The following is an 18,150-nucleotide window of genomic DNA, read 5'->3' on the forward strand; positions in this document are numbered from 1 at the left end:
ACATGGACCACTTCTTCTTTTTACATTCATCTGTGGATGGACATTTTGGTTACTTCCAAGTCTTGGCTATGCTAAATATTGATGCAGTGCAGGCTTGCCAGCCTGTGTCTTTTGGATTCTGGTCTTCTCATGGGTTAGGCCCAGCATTGGGCCTACTAGATCATATGGTAGTTCAATTTTTACCTTTCAACGCACCTCCATTCTGTTCTCACTACTGGCTGTTACCAGATTACATCCCACCAGCAACTTGAGGGTACACAGTTCTATAAAAAACCCTTCAGCGTTTATTGTTTGTAGACTTTTTACAGATGACATTTTGAGTGTTGGGTGGTGATACCTTCTTGTAGTTTGGATTTGCATGCATCTAAAAATTCCCGATATTGAGCTTTTATCTACGTACTTTTTTTTAAAGTAAAACAGAGAAACTTACCTCTTCAAATTGTTTCCTTGAAAAATTTGCCATGTTCTGAATTCCTGTGGCCATTACCTGCACCAGTACGTTTTTTGAGGGCAGGTGTCATTTAGAGCCCTATAGTAATTGTGACTATTACATGACCATTAGCTCTGGGTTTAAAGCTGCTGTTGCAGGAAACGGCCACAAGGGGGCAGCATTTCTATATTCCCAACTCTGGTTACTAAGGGAAAAGAGCCTTCCTGGAAGTCCTGTTTGTAGGTTGTAAAGTAGAGTGGAATGTGCCAGGACAAACACCCCAAAACTATGTCTACTTATTTGCTGTTGGTATTCTTAGTTTAATTTTCATTTTTCTCCGAGCAAATTTAATTGCAATGTTGTGTTTGTTCTAGGTGTACAGAATCTCTTTCATTGATACATATATCTTTTCATGTTTGGATCCTGTTCCATATAGGTTATTACAGAAAGTTGTGTAGACCTCTCTTGGTATTCGGTATGTCTCTGATGATTATATATTTTATAAATATTAGCATATGTCTGTTAAACCCAATACGCTCCGTTATATATTCCTCACACCTTTCCGTCTGGCTAACCACAAGCTTGTTTTCTGAACACGTCAATGTCCTTCTCTGTGGAAATAGGTTCCTTCCTATGAATTTTTAGATAACACCTATACGTGATATCATAGGATATGTGTCTGTCGCTTCCTGACTTACTTCAAGTTGTGTGATTATCTGTAGCCTCATCTATGGTGCTGCGACCGGCATTGTTTCATTCTTTTCTGCGTCTAATGTTGCATTGTGTACATGGACCACTTTTTCGTCCACTCATCTGCTGATGGACATTTTTGTTGCTTCCATGTCTTGGCCATGGTGTATACTGCTGCAATACACGATTTTCCATCCTGTGTCTTTTTGATTCTGGCTTTCACAGGTGACAGGCCCAACAGTGGGCCTTCCGGATCATATGGTAACTCAATTTTCACCTTGAAACGCACTGCCATTCTGTTGCTATTATTGGCTGTTACCAGTTTACATCCCACTTAGACCGAGAGGTTACACTATTCTCCACAACTTCTTCAACATCTATTGTTTGTTGACTTTTTGCTGATGGTCATTCTGACCGGTGAGAGGTGATACCTTTGTGTAGATTGGCTTTGCATGCGACTGATAATTCCTGATGTTTTGCGTTTATCAATGTCCTTTTCATTCGTTTAAAGATGGAGCTAAACTTACAACTTCAAATTGCCTTCTTGAAAAATTTGCCGCGTTTGGATTTTTTTGGCCATTCCCTACCCCAGGACAGTTGTTGAGGGCATGAGTCATTTACAGCCCTGCAGTCCTTGTGACTATTAGTGACCATTAGCAGTGGATTTAAAGCTGCTGTTTGAGGAAACGGCCTTAGTGTGGCAGCATTTCTACGTTGCCATCTCTGCTTGCTAGGGAAACAGAACCTTGCTGCAAGTTGTGCTGTTAGGTTGCAGATTAGATTGGAATGTGCCAGGACAAACCCCCATAAGTTTTAGCCTCCTTAATTCTTGTTTGTGTCTTTAAGTTGTACTTTTTCTCAGAGCAAGTTTGATTGAAAATGTCTTTTGTTGTAGGTGTACAGAATCTTGTTCATTTACACATAAACATACATCTATTGATCTTTGGGTCCTTTTCCATGTAGGTTATTACAGAGTGTTGAGTAGACCACTCTTGGTATTCTGTAGGTCTTTGGGGATGATATATTTTATATGTATTAGTATATATTTGTTAACCCCAATATCCTAATATATCCATTCCTCACACCTTTTCTTTGGCTTAACCATCAGTTTGTCTTCTCAATCTGAGATTGCCTTTTTCTATGGAAATATGTTCATTTTTATGAATTTTCAGATAACATAAGTGATAGCATAGGACATTTGTCTTTCGCATTCTGACTTACTTCACATTGTGTGATTATTTCTAGGCTCCTCTGTGGTGCTGCATATGCCATTCTTTTATTTTTTTTCGTGGTTGATATTCCATTCTGTCCATATACCACTTCTTCTTTGTTCATTCATCTGTTTATGGACCCTTTTTTTCCTTCCATGTCTTGGCTATTTCAATATTCCTGCATTGCACATTTGCCTGCCTCTGTCTTTCCGTTTCTGGTGGTCTTAGGTTATAGGCAATGAAGGTGCCCTGCCGCATCATATGGTAGCTCAGTTTTTACCTTTTAAAGCAGCTCCATTCAGTTTTCCTTAGTGCTGTTACCACTTTACATCCCACCAGCAGCTAGAAGGTACACAGTTCTCTAAAACCCCTTCAGCATTCATAGTTTGTAGACTTTTTGCTGATGGTCATTTGACTGGTGTGAGCTGAAACCTTTTTGGAGGTTGGATTTGCATGTGACTAATAATTCCTTATACTGCGCTTTACGCATGTCCATTTTTTTCTTTTGCTTTTTTTTTAAAGAGTGAGTACAACTTCCCTCTTCATATTGACTTCTTGAAAAATTTGTCATGTGTTGAATTTTCTTGCCTATTCCCTACCCCAGGGCATATTTTGAGGGCAGGTGTCATTTACATCCCTGCAATCCTTGTGACTATTAGGGAAGCATTAGCACTGGATTTAAAGCTGCTGTTGTGGGAAACAGCCACAAGGCGGCAGCATTATGACGTTCTCAACTCTTGTTACTAGGGCAACAGAGCCTTCCTGGACGTCATGTTCCTCGCTTATGAATTAGAGTGGAATGTGCTGGGACAAGACCCCGGAAGTTTACGTCTCCTTACTTATGTTTGTTTTTTAAAATTTAATTTCTATTTCTTATCAGAGTAAATTTGATTAGAGTGTTACGATTGGCTGGCTGTACAGAATCTGCTCAATGATTCATACATATGTCTGTTGTTCTTCGGATGCTGTTACCATGTATGTTATTACAGAATGTTGAGTAGACCTCCCTTGGTATATGGTAGGTGTTTTGTCATTATATATTTTATATATATTGGTGATTATATAATTCATACAGTTCATGTGTTGTATGTTTATATACACTTAACATACATTCGTATATGTTTGTTAGCTCCATAATCCTAATTTGTCCATCCTCCCACCTTTCATTTTGGTTAACCATTCATTTGTTTTCTAAGTCTGTGAGTTTCTTTTTCTGTGGAAATATGTTCATTGGTAGCAATCTTAGGATAACATGTATAAATGATATCATAGGATATTTGTCATTCCCTTTTGACTTACTTAACCTAATATGATTATTTCTAGTCTCATCTGTAGTCCTGAAAACGGCATTGTTCATTTATTTTTTCTGAGGCTAATATTCCATTCGGTACGTCCACCACTTCTTCTTTGTCCATTTATCTATTGATGGACATTTTGTTTGCTTGAATGTCTTGGCTATTGTAAATATTGCTACAGTGCATGTTTGCCTGTCTGTGTCTTTCCGATTCTGGTCTTCTTAGGTGATAGGCCCATTAGGGGATCGGCCGCATTGTATGGTAGCTCAATTTCTTTACCTTTTAAACGCAGCTCCATTCTGTTCTCGTGATTAGCTGTTACCAGTTTACGTCCAACCAACAGCATAGTGGGTATGCATTTCTCCACCAACCCATCAGCATTCATTGTTTGTAGACTGTTTACGGATGGCACTTTGAATATTGGGTGGTGAAATCTTTTTGTATTTTGGATTTGCATCCAACCAATAATTCCTGATATTGAGCTTTTATCCATGTTCTTCTTTTTTTAAAATAACAGTGTGAGTAACACTTACCTCTTGAAACCGTTTTCTTGAAAAATTTTCCGTGTTGTGAACTTTTTTGGCCATTACCTACCCCAGGACATTTTTTGAGGACACGTGTCATTTACAGCCCTACAATTGCTGTGCATCTCAAGTGACCGTTAGCCCAGTGTTTAAAGCTGCTCTTGTGGGAACAGGAAACAAGGCGGCAGCATTTCTCCATCCCCAAATCTGGTTACTAGGGCAGCTGAGCCTTCCTGAAAGTCGTGTTCCTAGGTTGTAAATGAGAATGGAATGGGCCAGAGACAACCCCAGTAACTTTATGTCTCATTAATTGCTGTTCGTGGTTTTAATTTTTTAAATTGGGGTAATGAGTAGAATAGTGTTTGTTGTAGGTGTACACAATCAGGTTCAATTGAACATTATATATATTTATTCATGTACAGATCCTCTTCCCATGTAAATTACTATTATTTTTTTAAATAAATGTATTTTACTTATTTATTTGTTTTTGGCTGAGTTGGATCTTCTTTGCTGCCTGTGGGCTTTCTCTAGTTGCGGTGAGCGGGGGCTACTCTCCGGTGCGGTGCACGGGCTTCTCACCGTAGTGGCTTCTTTTGTTGCGGAACACGGGCTCTAGGCGTGTGGGCTTCAGTAGTTGTGGCACCTGGTCTCAGTGGTTATGGCTCATGGGCTCCAGAGCGTAGGCTCATTAGTTGTGGTGCACGGGCTTAGTTGCTCTGCAGCATGTGGGATCTTCCCGAACCAGGGATCGAACCTGTGTCCCCTGCATTGGCAGGAGGATTCTTAACCACGGTGCCACCAGGCAAGCCCCCGTGTAAATTATTACAGAGCGTTCAGTAGACCTCCCTTGGTATATGGTCGGTCTGTTTGATACATGTGTTTAATATGTATTTGTATACGTATGGTAACCCTAATCTTAATGTATCCATTCCTCCCACTTCTCCCTTAAGATAACCATAGTTTGTTTTCTAAGTCTGTGGGAGTCTTTCTCTGTGGAAATATGTTCATATGTGTCAGTTGTTAGGTAACACCTAGGAGTGATATCACAGGATATTTGTCGTCTGCTTTCCGACTTACCTCATGCTCTGTGATTATCTCTAGGCTCATCTATGGTGCTGCAAAGAGCAGTGTTTCATTCTTTTCCACGGCGAATATTCCATTGTGTACATGGACCACTTCTTCTTTTTACATTCATCTGTGGATGGACATTTTGGTTACTTCCAAGTCTTGGCTATGCTAAATATTGATGCAGTGCAGGCTTGCCAGCCTGTGTCTTTTGGATTCTGGTCTTCTCATGGGTTAGGCCCAGCATTGGGCCTACTAGATCATATGGTAGTTCAATTTTTACCTTTCAACGCACCTCCATTCTGTTCTCACTACTGGCTGTTACCAGATTACATCCCACCAGCAACTTGAGGGTACACAGTTCTATAAAAAACCCTTCAGCGTTTATTGTTTGTAGACTTTTTACAGATGACATTTTGAGTGTTGGGTGGTGATACCTTTTTGTAGTTTGGATTTGCATGCATCTAAAAATTCCCGATATTGAGCTTTTATCTACGTACTTTTTTTTAAAGTAAAACAGAGAAACTTACCTCTTCAAATTGTTTCCTTGAAAAATTTGCCATGTTCTGAATTCCTGTGGCCATTACCTGCACCAGTACGTTTTTTGAGGGCAGGTGTCATTTAGAGCCCTATAGTAATTGTGACTATTACATGACCATTAGCTCTGGGTTTAAAGCTGCTGTTGCAGGAAACGGCCACAAGGGGGCAGCATTTCTATATTCCCAACTCTGGTTACTAAGGGAAAAGAGCCTTCCTGGAAGTCCTGTTTGTAGGTTGTAAAGTAGAGTGGAATGTGCCAGGACAAACACCCCAAAACTATGTCTACTTATTTGCTGTTGGTATTCTTAGTTTAATTTTCATTTTTCTCCGAGCAAATTTAATTGCAATGTTGTGTTTGTTCTAGGTGTACAGAATCTCTTTCATTGATACATATATCTTTTCATGTTTGGATCCTGTTCCATATAGGTTATTACAGAAAGTTGTGTAGACCTCTCTTGGTATTCGGTATGTCTCTGATGATTATATATTTTATAAATATTAGCATATGTCTGTTAAACCCAATACGCTCCGTTATATATTCCTCACACCTTTCCGTCTGGCTAACCACAAGCTTGTTTTCTGAACACGTCAATGTCCTTCTCTGTGGAAATAGGTTCCTTCCTATGAATTTTTAGATAACACCTATACGTGATATCATAGGATATGTGTCTGTCGCTTCCTGACTTACTTCAAGTTGTGTGATTATCTGTAGCCTCATCTATGGTGCTGCGACCGGCATTGTTTCATTCTTTTCTGCGTCTAATGTTGCATTGTGTACATGGACCACTTTTTCGTCCACTCATCTGCTGATGGACATTTTTGTTGCTTCCATGTCTTGGCCATGGTGTATACTGCTGCAATACACGATTTTCCATCCTGTGTCTTTTTGATTCTGGCTTTCACAGGTGACAGGCCCAACAGTGGGCCTTCCGGATCATATGGTAACTCAATTTTCACCTTGAAACGCACTGCCATTCTGTTGCTATTATTGGCTGTTACCAGTTTACATCCCACTTAGACCGAGAGGTTACACTATTCTCCACAACTTCTTCAACATCTATTGTTTGTTGACTTTTTGCTGATGGTCATTCTGACCGGTGAGAGGTGATACCTTTGTGTAGATTGGCTTTGCATGCGACTGATAATTCCTGATGTTTTGCGTTTATCAATGTCCTTTTCATTCGTTTAAAGATGGAGCTAAACTTACAACTTCAAATTGCCTTCTTGAAAAATTTGCCGCGTTTGGATTTTTTTGGCCATTCCCTACCCCAGGACAGTTGTTGAGGGCATGAGTCATTTACAGCCCTGCAGTCCTTGTGACTATTAGTGACCATTAGCAGTGGATTTAAAGCTGCTGTTTGAGGAAACGGCCTTAGTGTGGCAGCATTTCTACGTTGCCATCTCTGCTTGCTAGGGAAACAGAACCTTGCTGCAAGTTGTGCTGTTAGGTTGCAGATTAGATTGGAATGTGCCAGGACAAACCCCCATAAGTTTTAGCCTCCTTAATTCTTGTTTGTGTCTTTAAGTTGTACTTTTTCTCAGAGCAAGTTTGATTGAAAATGTCTTTTGTTGTAGGTGTACAGAATCTTGTTCATTTACACATAAACATACATCTATTGATCTTTGGGTCCTTTTCCATGTAGGTTATTACAGAGTGTTGAGTAGACCACTCTTGGTATTCTGTAGGTCTTTGGGGATGATATATTTTATATGTATTAGTATATATTTGTTAACCCCAATATCCTAATATATCCATTCCTCACACCTTTTCTTTGGCTTAACCATCAGTTTGTCTTCTCAATCTGAGATTGCCTTTTTCTATGGAAATATGTTCATTTTTATGAATTTTCAGATAACATAAGTGATAGCATAGGACATTTGTCTTTCGCATTCTGACTTACTTCACATTGTGTGATTATTTCTAGGCTCCTCTGTGGTGCTGCATATGCCATTCTTTTATTTTTTTTCGTGGTTGATATTCCATTCTGTCCATATACCACTTCTTCTTTGTTCATTCATCTGTTTATGGACCCTTTTTTTCCTTCCATGTCTTGGCTATTTCAATATTCCTGCATTGCACATTTGCCTGCCTCTGTCTTTCCGTTTCTGGTGGTCTTAGGTTATAGGCAATGAAGGTGCCCTGCCGCATCATATGGTAGCTCAGTTTTTACCTTTTAAAGCAGCTCCATTCAGTTTTCCTTAGTGCTGTTACCACTTTACATCCCACCAGCAGCTAGAAGGTACACAGTTCTCTAAAACCCCTTCAGCATTCATAGTTTGTAGACTTTTTGCTGATGGTCATTTGACTGGTGTGAGCTGAAACCTTTTTGGAGGTTGGATTTGCACGTGACTAATAATTCCTTATACTGCGCTTTACGCATGTCCATTTTTTTCTTTTGCTTTTTTTTTAAAGAGTGAGTACAACTTCCCTCTTCATATTGACTTCTTGAAAAATTTGTCATGTGTTGAATTTTCTTGCCTATTCCCTACCCCAGGGCATATTTTGAGGGCAGGTGTCATTTACATCCCTGCAATCCTTGTGACTATTAGGGAAGCATTAGCACTGGATTTAAAGCTGCTGTTGTGGGAAACAGCCACAAGGCGGCAGCATTATGACGTTCTCAACTCTTGTTACTAGGGCAACAGAGCCTTCCTGGACGTCATGTTCCTCGCTTATGAATTAGAGTGGAATGTGCTGGGACAAGACCCCGGAAGTTTACGTCTCCTTACTTATGTTTGTTTTTTAAAATTTAATTTCTATTTCTTATCAGAGTAAATTTGATTAGAGTGTTACGATTGGCTGGCTGTACAGAATCTGCTCAATGATTCATACATATGTCTGTTGTTCTTCGGATGCTGTTACCATGTATGTTATTACAGAATGTTGAGTAGACCTCCCTTGGTATATGGTAGGTGTTTTGTCATTATATATTTTATATATATTGGTGATTATATAATTCATACAGTTCATGTGTTGTATGTTTATATACACTTAACATACATTCGTATATGTTTGTTAGCTCCATAATCCTAATTTGTCCATCCTCCCACCTTTCATTTTGGTTAACCATTCATTTGTTTTCTAAGTCTGTGAGTTTCTTTTTCTGTGGAAATATGTTCATTGGTAGCAATCTTAGGATAACATGTATAAATGATATCATAGGATATTTGTCATTCCCTTTTGACTTACTTAACCTAATATGATTATTTCTAGTCTCATCTGTAGTCCTGAAAACGGCATTGTTCATTTATTTTTTCTGAGGCTAATATTCCATTCGGTACGTCCACCACTTCTTCTTTGTCCATTTATCTATTGATGGACATTTTGTTTGCTTGAATGTCTTGGCTATTGTAAATATTGCTACAGTGCATGTTTGCCTGTCTGTGTCTTTCCGATTCTGGTCTTCTTAGGTGATAGGCCCATTAGGGGATCGGCCGCATTGTATGGTAGCTCAATTTCTTTACCTTTTAAACGCAGCTCCATTCTGTTCTCGTGATTAGCTGTTACCAGTTTACGTCCAACCAACAGCATAGTGGGTATGCATTTCTCCACCAACCCATCAGCATTCATTGTTTGTAGACTGTTTACGGATGGCATTTTGAATATTGGGTGGTGAAATCTTTTTGTATTTTGGATTTGCATCCAACCAATAATTCCTGATATTGAGCTTTTATCCATGTTCTTCTTTTTTTAAAATAACAGTGTGAGTAACACTTACCTCTTGAAACCGTTTTCTTGAAAAATTTTCCGTGTTGTGAACTTTTTTGGCCATTACCTACCCCAGGACATTTTTTGAGGACACGTGTCATTTACAGCCCTACAATTACTGTGCATCTCAAGTGACCGTTAGCCCAGTGTTTAAAGCTGCTCTTGTGGGAACAGGAAACAAGGCGGCAGCATTTCTCCATCCCCAAATCTGGTTACTAGGGCAGCTGAGCCTTCCTGAAAGTCGTGTTCCTAGGTTGTAAATGAGAATAGAATGGGCCAGAGACAACCCCAGTAACTTTATGTCTCATTAATTGCTGTTCGTGGTTTTAATTTTTTAAATTGGGGTAATGAGTAGAATAGTGTTTGTTGTAGGTGTACACAATCAGGTTCAATTGAACATTATATATATTTATTCATGTACAGATCCTCTTCCCATGTAAATTACTATTATTTTTTTAAATAAATGTATTTTACTTATTTATTTGTTTTTGGCTGAGTTGGATCTTCTTTGCTGCCTGTGGGCTTTCTCTAGTTGCGGTGAGCGGGGGCTACTCTCCGGTGCGGTGCACGGGCTTCTCACCGTAGTGGCTTCTTTTGTTGCGGAACACGGGCTCTAGGCGTGTGGGCTTCAGTAGTTGTGGCACCTGGTCTCAGTGGTTATGGCTCATGGGCTCCAGAGCGTAGGCTCATTAGTTGTGGTGCACGGGCTTAGTTGCTCTGCAGCATGTGGGATCTTCCCGAACCAGGGATCGAACCTGTGTCCCCTGCATTGGCAGGAGGATTCTTAACCACGGTGCCACCAGGCAAGCCCCCGTGTAAATTATTACAGAGCGTTCAGTAGACCTCCCTTGGTATATGGTCGGTCTGTTTGATACATGTGTTTAATATGTATTTGTATACGTATGGTAACCCTAATCTTAATGTATCCATTCCTCCCACTTCTCCCTTAAGATAACCATAGTTTGTTTTCTAAGTCTGTGGGAGTCTTTCTCTGTGGAAATATGTTCATATGTGTCAGTTGTTAGGTAACACCTAGGAGTGATATCACAGGATATTTGTCGTCTGCTTTCCGACTTACCTCATGCTCTGTGATTATCTCTAGGCTCATCTATGGTGCTGCAAAGAGCAGTGTTTCATTCTTTTCCACGGCGAATATTCCATTGTGTACATGGACCACTTCTTCTTTTTACATTCATCTGTGGATGGACATTTTGGTTACTTCCAAGTCTTGGCTATGCTAAATATTGATGCAGTGCAGGCTTGCCAGCCTGTGTCTTTTGGATTCTGGTCTTCTCATGGGTTAGGCCCAGCATTGGGCCTACTAGATCATATGGTAGTTCAATTTTTACCTTTCAACGCACCTCCATTCTGTTCTCACTACTGGCTGTTACCAGATTACATCCCACCAGCAACTTGAGGGTACACAGTTCTATAAAAAACCCTTCAGCGTTTATTGTTTGTAGACTTTTTACAGATGACATTTTGAGTGTTGGGTGGTGATACCTTTTTGTAGTTTGGATTTGCATGCATCTAAAAATTCCCGATATTGAGCTTTTATCTACGTACTTTTTTTTAAAGTAAAACAGAGAAACTTACCTCTTCAAATTGTTTCCTTGAAAAATTTGCCATGTTCTGAATTCCTGTGGCCATTACCTGCACCAGTACGTTTTTTGAGGGCAGGTGTCATTTAGAGCCCTATAGTAATTGTGACTATTACATGACCATTAGCTCTGGGTTTAAAGCTGCTGTTGCAGGAAACGGCCACAAGGGGGCAGCATTTCTATATTCCCAACTCTGGTTACTAAGGGAAAAGAGCCTTCCTGGAAGTCCTGTTTGTAGGTTGTAAAGTAGAGTGGAATGTGCCAGGACAAACACCCCAAAACTATGTCTACTTATTTGCTGTTGGTATTCTTAGTTTAATTTTCATTTTTCTCCGAGCAAATTTAATTGCAATGTTGTGTTTGTTCTAGGTGTACAGAATCTCTTTCATTGATACATATATCTTTTCATGTTTGGATCCTGTTCCATATAGGTTATTACAGAAAGTTGTGTAGACCTCTCTTGGTATTCGGTATGTCTCTGATGATTATATATTTTATAAATATTAGCATATGTCTGTTAAACCCAATACGCTCCGTTATATATTCCTCACACCTTTCCGTCTGGCTAACCACAAGCTTGTTTTCTGAACACGTCAATGTCCTTCTCTGTGGAAATAGGTTCCTTCCTATGAATTTTTAGATAACACCTATACGTGATATCATAGGATATGTGTCTGTCGCTTCCTGACTTACTTCAAGTTGTGTGATTATCTGTAGCCTCATCTATGGTGCTGCGACCGGCATTGTTTCATTCTTTTCTGCGTCTAATGTTGCATTGTGTACATGGACCACTTTTTCGTCCACTCATCTGCTGATGGACATTTTTGTTGCTTCCATGTCTTGGCCATGGTGTATACTGCTGCAATACACGATTTTCCATCCTGTGTCTTTTTGATTCTGGCTTTCACAGGTGACAGGCCCAACAGTGGGCCTTCCGGATCATATGGTAACTCAATTTTCACCTTGAAACGCACTGCCATTCTGTTGCTATTATTGGCTGTTACCAGTTTACATCCCACTTAGACCGAGAGGTTACACTATTCTCCACAACTTCTTCAACATCTATTGTTTGTTGACTTTTTGCTGATGGTCATTCTGACCGGTGAGAGGTGATACCTTTGTGTAGATTGGCTTTGCATGCGACTGATAATTCCTGATGTTTTGCGTTTATCAATGTCCTTTTCATTCGTTTAAAGATGGAGCTAAACTTACAACTTCAAATTGCCTTCTTGAAAAATTTGCCGCGTTTGGATTTTTTTGGCCATTCCCTACCCCAGGACAGTTGTTGAGGGCATGAGTCATTTACAGCCCTGCAGTCCTTGTGACTATTAGTGACCATTAGCAGTGGATTTAAAGCTGCTGTTTGAGGAAACGGCCTTAGTGTGGCAGCATTTCTACGTTGCCATCTCTGCTTGCTAGGGAAACAGAACCTTGCTGCAAGTTGTGCTGTTAGGTTGCAGATTAGATTGGAATGTGCCAGGACAAACCCCCATAAGTTTTAGCCTCCTTAATTCTTGTTTGTGTCTTTAAGTTGTACTTTTTCTCAGAGCAAGTTTGATTGAAAATGTCTTTTGTTGTAGGTGTACAGAATCTTGTTCATTTACACATAAACATACATCTATTGATCTTTGGGTCCTTTTCCATGTAGGTTATTACAGAGTGTTGAGTAGACCACTCTTGGTATTCTGTAGGTCTTTGGGGATGATATATTTTATATGTATTAGTATATATTTGTTAACCCCAATATCCTAATATATCCATTCCTCACGCCTTTTCTTTGGCTTAACCATCAGTTTGTCTTCTCAATCTGAGATTGCCTTTTTCTATGGAAATATGTTCATTTTTATGAATTTTCAGATAACATAAGTGATAGCATAGGACATTTGTCTTTCGCATTCTGACTTACTTCACATTGTGTGATTATTTCTAGGCTCCTCTGTGGTGCTGCATATGCCATTCTTTTATTTTTTTTCGTGGTTGATATTCCATTCTGTCCATATACCACTTCTTCTTTGTTCATTCATCTGTTTATGGACCCTTTTTTTCCTTCCATGTCTTGGCTATTTCAATATTCCTGCATTGCACATTTGCCTGCCTCTGTCTTTCCGTTTCTGGTGGTCTTAGGTTATAGGCAATGAAGGTGCCCTGCCGCATCATATGGTAGCTCAGTTTTTACCTTTTAAAGCAGCTCCATTCAGTTTTCCTTAGTGCTGTTACCACTTTACATCCCACCAGCAGCTAGAAGGTACACAGTTCTCTAAAACCCCTTCAGCATTCATAGTTTGTAGACTTTTTGCTGATGGTCATTTGACTGGTGTGAGCTGAAACCTTTTTGGAGGTTGGATTTGCATGTGACTAATAATTCCTTATACTGCGCTTTACGCATGTCCATTTTTTTCTTTTGCTTTTTTTTTAAAGAGTGAGTACAACTTCCCTCTTCATATTGACTTCTTGAAAAATTTGTCATGTGTTGAATTTTCTTGCCTATTCCCTACCCCAGGGCATATTTTGAGGGCAGGTGTCATTTACATCCCTGCAATCCTTGTGACTATTAGGGAAGCATTAGCACTGGATTTAAAGCTGCTGTTGTGGGAAACAGCCACAAGGCGGCAGCATTATGACGTTCTCAACTCTTGTTACTAGGGCAACAGAGCCTTCCTGGACGTCATGTTCCTCGCTTATGAATTAGAGTGGAATGTGCTGGGACAAGACCCCGGAAGTTTACGTCTCCTTACTTATGTTTGTTTTTTAAAATTTAATTTCTATTTCTTATCAGAGTAAATTTGATTAGAGTGTTACGATTGGCTGGCTGTACAGAATCTGCTCAATGATTCATACATATGTCTGTTGTTCTTCGGATGCTGTTACCATGTATGTTATTACAGAATGTTGAGTAGACCTCCCTTGGTATATGGTAGGTGTTTTGTCATCATATATTTTATATATATTGGTGATTATATAATTCATACAGTTCATGTGTTGTATGTTTATATACACTTAACATACATTCGTATATGTTTGTTAGCTCCATAATCCTAATTTGTCCATCCTCCCACCTTTCATTTTGGTTAACCATTCATTTGTTTTCTAAGTCTGTGAGTTTCTTTTTCTGTGGAAATATGTTCATTGGTAGCAATCTTAGGATAACATGTATAAATGATATCATAGGATATTTGTCATTCCCTTTTGACTTACTTAACCTAATATGATTATTTCTAGTCTCATCTGTAGTCCTGAAAACGGCATTGTTCATTTATTTTTTCTGAGGCTAATATTCCATTCGGTACGTCCACCACTTCTTCTTTGTCCATTTATCTATTGATGGACATTTTGTTTGCTTGAATGTCTTGGCTATTGTAAATATTGCTACAGTGCATGTTTGCCTGTCTGTGTCTTTCCGATTCTGGTCTTCTTAGGTGATAGGCCCATTAGGGGATCGGCCGCATTGTATGGTAGCTCAATTTCTTTACCTTTTAAACGCAGCTCCATTCTGTTCTCGTGATTAGCTGTTACCAGTTTACGTCCAACCAACAGCATAGTGGGTATGCATTTCTCCACCAACCCATCAGCATTCATTGTTTGTAGACTGTTTACGGATGGCATTTTGAATATTGGGTGGTGAAATCTTTTTGTATTTTGGATTTGCATCCAACCAATAATTCCTGATATTGAGCTTTTATCCATGTTCTTCTTTTTTTAAAATAACAGTGTGAGTAACACTTACCTCTTGAAACCGTTTTCTTGAAAAATTTTCCGTGTTGTGAACTTTTTTGGCCATTACCTACCCCAGGACATTTTTTGAGGACACGTGTCATTTACAGCCCTACAATTACTGTGCATCTCAAGTGACCGTTAGCCCAGTGTTTAAAGCTGCTCTTGTGGGAACAGGAAACAAGGCGGCAGCATTTCTCCATCCCCAAATCTGGTTACTAGGGCAGCTGAGCCTTCCTGAAAGTCGTGTTCCTAGGTTGTAAATGAGAATAGAATGGGCCAGAGACAACCCCAGTAACTTTATGTCTCATTAATTGCTGTTCGTGGTTTTAATTTTTTAAATTGGGGTAATGAGTAGAATAGTGTTTGTTGTAGGTGTACACAATCAGGTTCAATTGAACATTATATATATTTATTCATGTACAGATCCTCTTCCCATGTAAATTACTATTATTTTTTTAAATAAATGTATTTTACTTATTTATTTGTTTTTGGCTGAGTTGGATCTTCTTTGCTGCCTGTGGGCTTTCTCTAGTTGCGGTGAGCGGGGGCTACTCTCCGGTGCGGTGCACGGGCTTCTCACCGTAGTGGCTTCTTTTGTTGCGGAACACGGGCTCTAGGCGTGTGGGCTTCAGTAGTTGTGGCACCTGGTCTCAGTGGTTATGGCTCATGGGCTCCAGAGCGTAGGCTCATTAGTTGTGGTGCACGGGCTTAGTTGCTCTGCAGCATGTGGGATCTTCCCGAACCAGGGATCGAACCTGTGTCCCCTGCATTGGCAGGAGGATTCTTAACCACGGTGCCACCAGGCAAGCCCCCGTGTAAATTATTACAGAGCGTTCAGTAGACCTCCCTTGGTATATGGTCGGTCTGTTTGATACATGTGTTTAATATGTATTTGTATACGTATGGTAACCCTAATCTTAATGTATCCATTCCTCCCACTTCTCCCTTAAGATAACCATAGTTTGTTTTCTAAGTCTGTGGGAGTCTTTCTCTGTGGAAATATGTTCATATGTGTCAGTTGTTAGGTAACACCTAGGAGTGATATCACAGGATATTTGTCGTCTGCTTTCCGACTTACCTCATGCTCTGTGATTATCTCTAGGCTCATCTATGGTGCTGCAAAGAGCAGTGTTTCATTCTTTTCCACGGCGAATATTCCATTGTGTACATGGACCACTTCTTCTTTTTACATTCATCTGTGGATGGACATTTTGGTTACTTCCAAGTCTTGGCTATGCTAAATATTGATGCAGTGCAGGCTTGCCAGCCTGTGTCTTTTGGATTCTGGTCTTCTCATGGGTTAGGCCCAGCATTGGGCCTACTAGATCATATGGTAGTTCAATTTTTACCTTTCAACGCACCTCCATTCTGTTCTCACTACTGGCTGTTACCAGATTACATCCCACCAGCAACTTGAGGGTACACAGTTCTATAAAAAACCCTTCAGCGTTTATTGTTTGTAGACTTTTTACAGATGACATTTTGAGTGTTGGGTGGTGATACCTTTTTGTAGTTTGGATTTGCATGCATCTAAAAATTCCCGATATTGAGCTTTTATCTACGTACTTTTTTTTAAAGTAAAACAGAGAAACTTACCTCTTCAAATTGTTTCCTTGAAAAATTTGCCATGTTCTGAATTCCTGTGGCCATTACCTGCACCAGTACGTTTTTTGAGGGCAGGTGTCATTTAGAGCCCTATAGTAATTGTGACTATTACATGACCATTAGCTCTGGGTTTAAAGCTGCTGTTGCAGGAAACGGCCACAAGGGGGCAGCATTTCTATATTCCCAACTCTGGTTACTAAGGGAAAAGAGCCTTCCTGGAAGTCCTGTTTGTAGGTTGTAAAGTAGAGTGGAATGTGCCAGGACAAACACCCCAAAACTATGTCTACTTATTTGCTGTTGGTATTCTTAGTTTAATTTTCATTTTTCTCCGAGCAAATTTAATTGCAATGTTGTGTTTGTTCTAGGTGTACAGAATCTCTTTCATTGATACATATATCTTTTCATGTTTGGATCCTGTTCCATATAGGTTATTACAGAAAGTTGTGTAGACCTCTCTTGGTATTCGGTATGTCTCTGATGATTATATATTTTATAAATATTAGCATATGTCTGTTAAACCCAATACGCTCCGTTATATATTCCTCACACCTTTCCGTCTGGCTAACCACAAGCTTGTTTTCTGAACACGTCAATGTCCTTCTCTGTGGAAATAGGTTCCTTCCTATGAATTTTTAGATAACACCTATACGTGATATCATAGGATATGTGTCTGTCGCTTCCTGACTTACTTCAAGTTGTGTGATTATCTGTAGCCTCATCTATGGTGCTGCGACCGGCATTGTTTCATTCTTTTCTGCGTCTAATGTTGCATTGTGTACATGGACCACTTTTTCGTCCACTCATCTGCTGATGGACATTTTTGTTGCTTCCATGTCTTGGCCATGGTGTATACTGCTGCAATACACGATTTTCCATCCTGTGTCTTTTTGATTCTGGCTTTCACAGGTGACAGGCCCAACAGTGGGCCTTCCGGATCATATGGTAACTCAATTTTCACCTTGAAACGCACTGCCATTCTGTTGCTATTATTGGCTGTTACCAGTTTACATCCCACTTAGACCGAGAGGTTACACTATTCTCCACAACTTCTTCAACATCTATTGTTTGTTGACTTTTTGCTGATGGTCATTCTGACCGGTGAGAGGTGATACCTTTGTGTAGATTGGCTTTGCATGCGACTGATAATTCCTGATGTTTTGCGTTTATCAATGTCCTTTTCATTCGTTTAAAGATGGAGCTAAACTTACAACTTCAAATTGCCTTCTTGAAAAATTTGCCGCGTTTGGATTTTTTTGGCCATTCCCTACCCCAGGACAGTTGTTGAGGGCATGAGTCATTTACAGCCCTGCAGTCCTTGTGACTATTAGTGACCATTAGCAGTGGATTTAAAGCTGCTGTTTGAGGAAACGGCCTTAGTGTGGCAGCATTTCTACGTTGCCATCTCTGCTTGCTAGGGAAACAGAACCTTGCTGCAAGTTGTGCTGTTAGGTTGCAGATTAGATTGGAATGTGCCAGGACAAACCCCCATAAGTTTTAGCCTCCTTAATTCTTGTTTGTGTCTTTAAGTTGTACTTTTTCTCAGAGCAAGTTTGATTGAAAATGTCTTTTGTTGTAGGTGTACAGAATCTTGTTCATTTACACATAAACATACATCTATTGATCTTTGGGTCCTTTTCCATGTAGGTTATTACAGAGTGTTGAGTAGACCACTCTTGGTATTCTGTAGGTCTTTGGGGATGATATATTTTATATGTATTAGTATATATTTGTTAACCCCAATATCCTAATATATCCATTCCTCACAC

The sequence above is a fragment of the Balaenoptera ricei genome, chromosome 1, assembly GCF_028023285.1.
Source record: "Balaenoptera ricei isolate mBalRic1 chromosome 1, mBalRic1.hap2, whole genome shotgun sequence".
Lineage (NCBI taxonomy): Eukaryota > Metazoa > Chordata > Mammalia > Artiodactyla > Balaenopteridae > Balaenoptera > Balaenoptera ricei.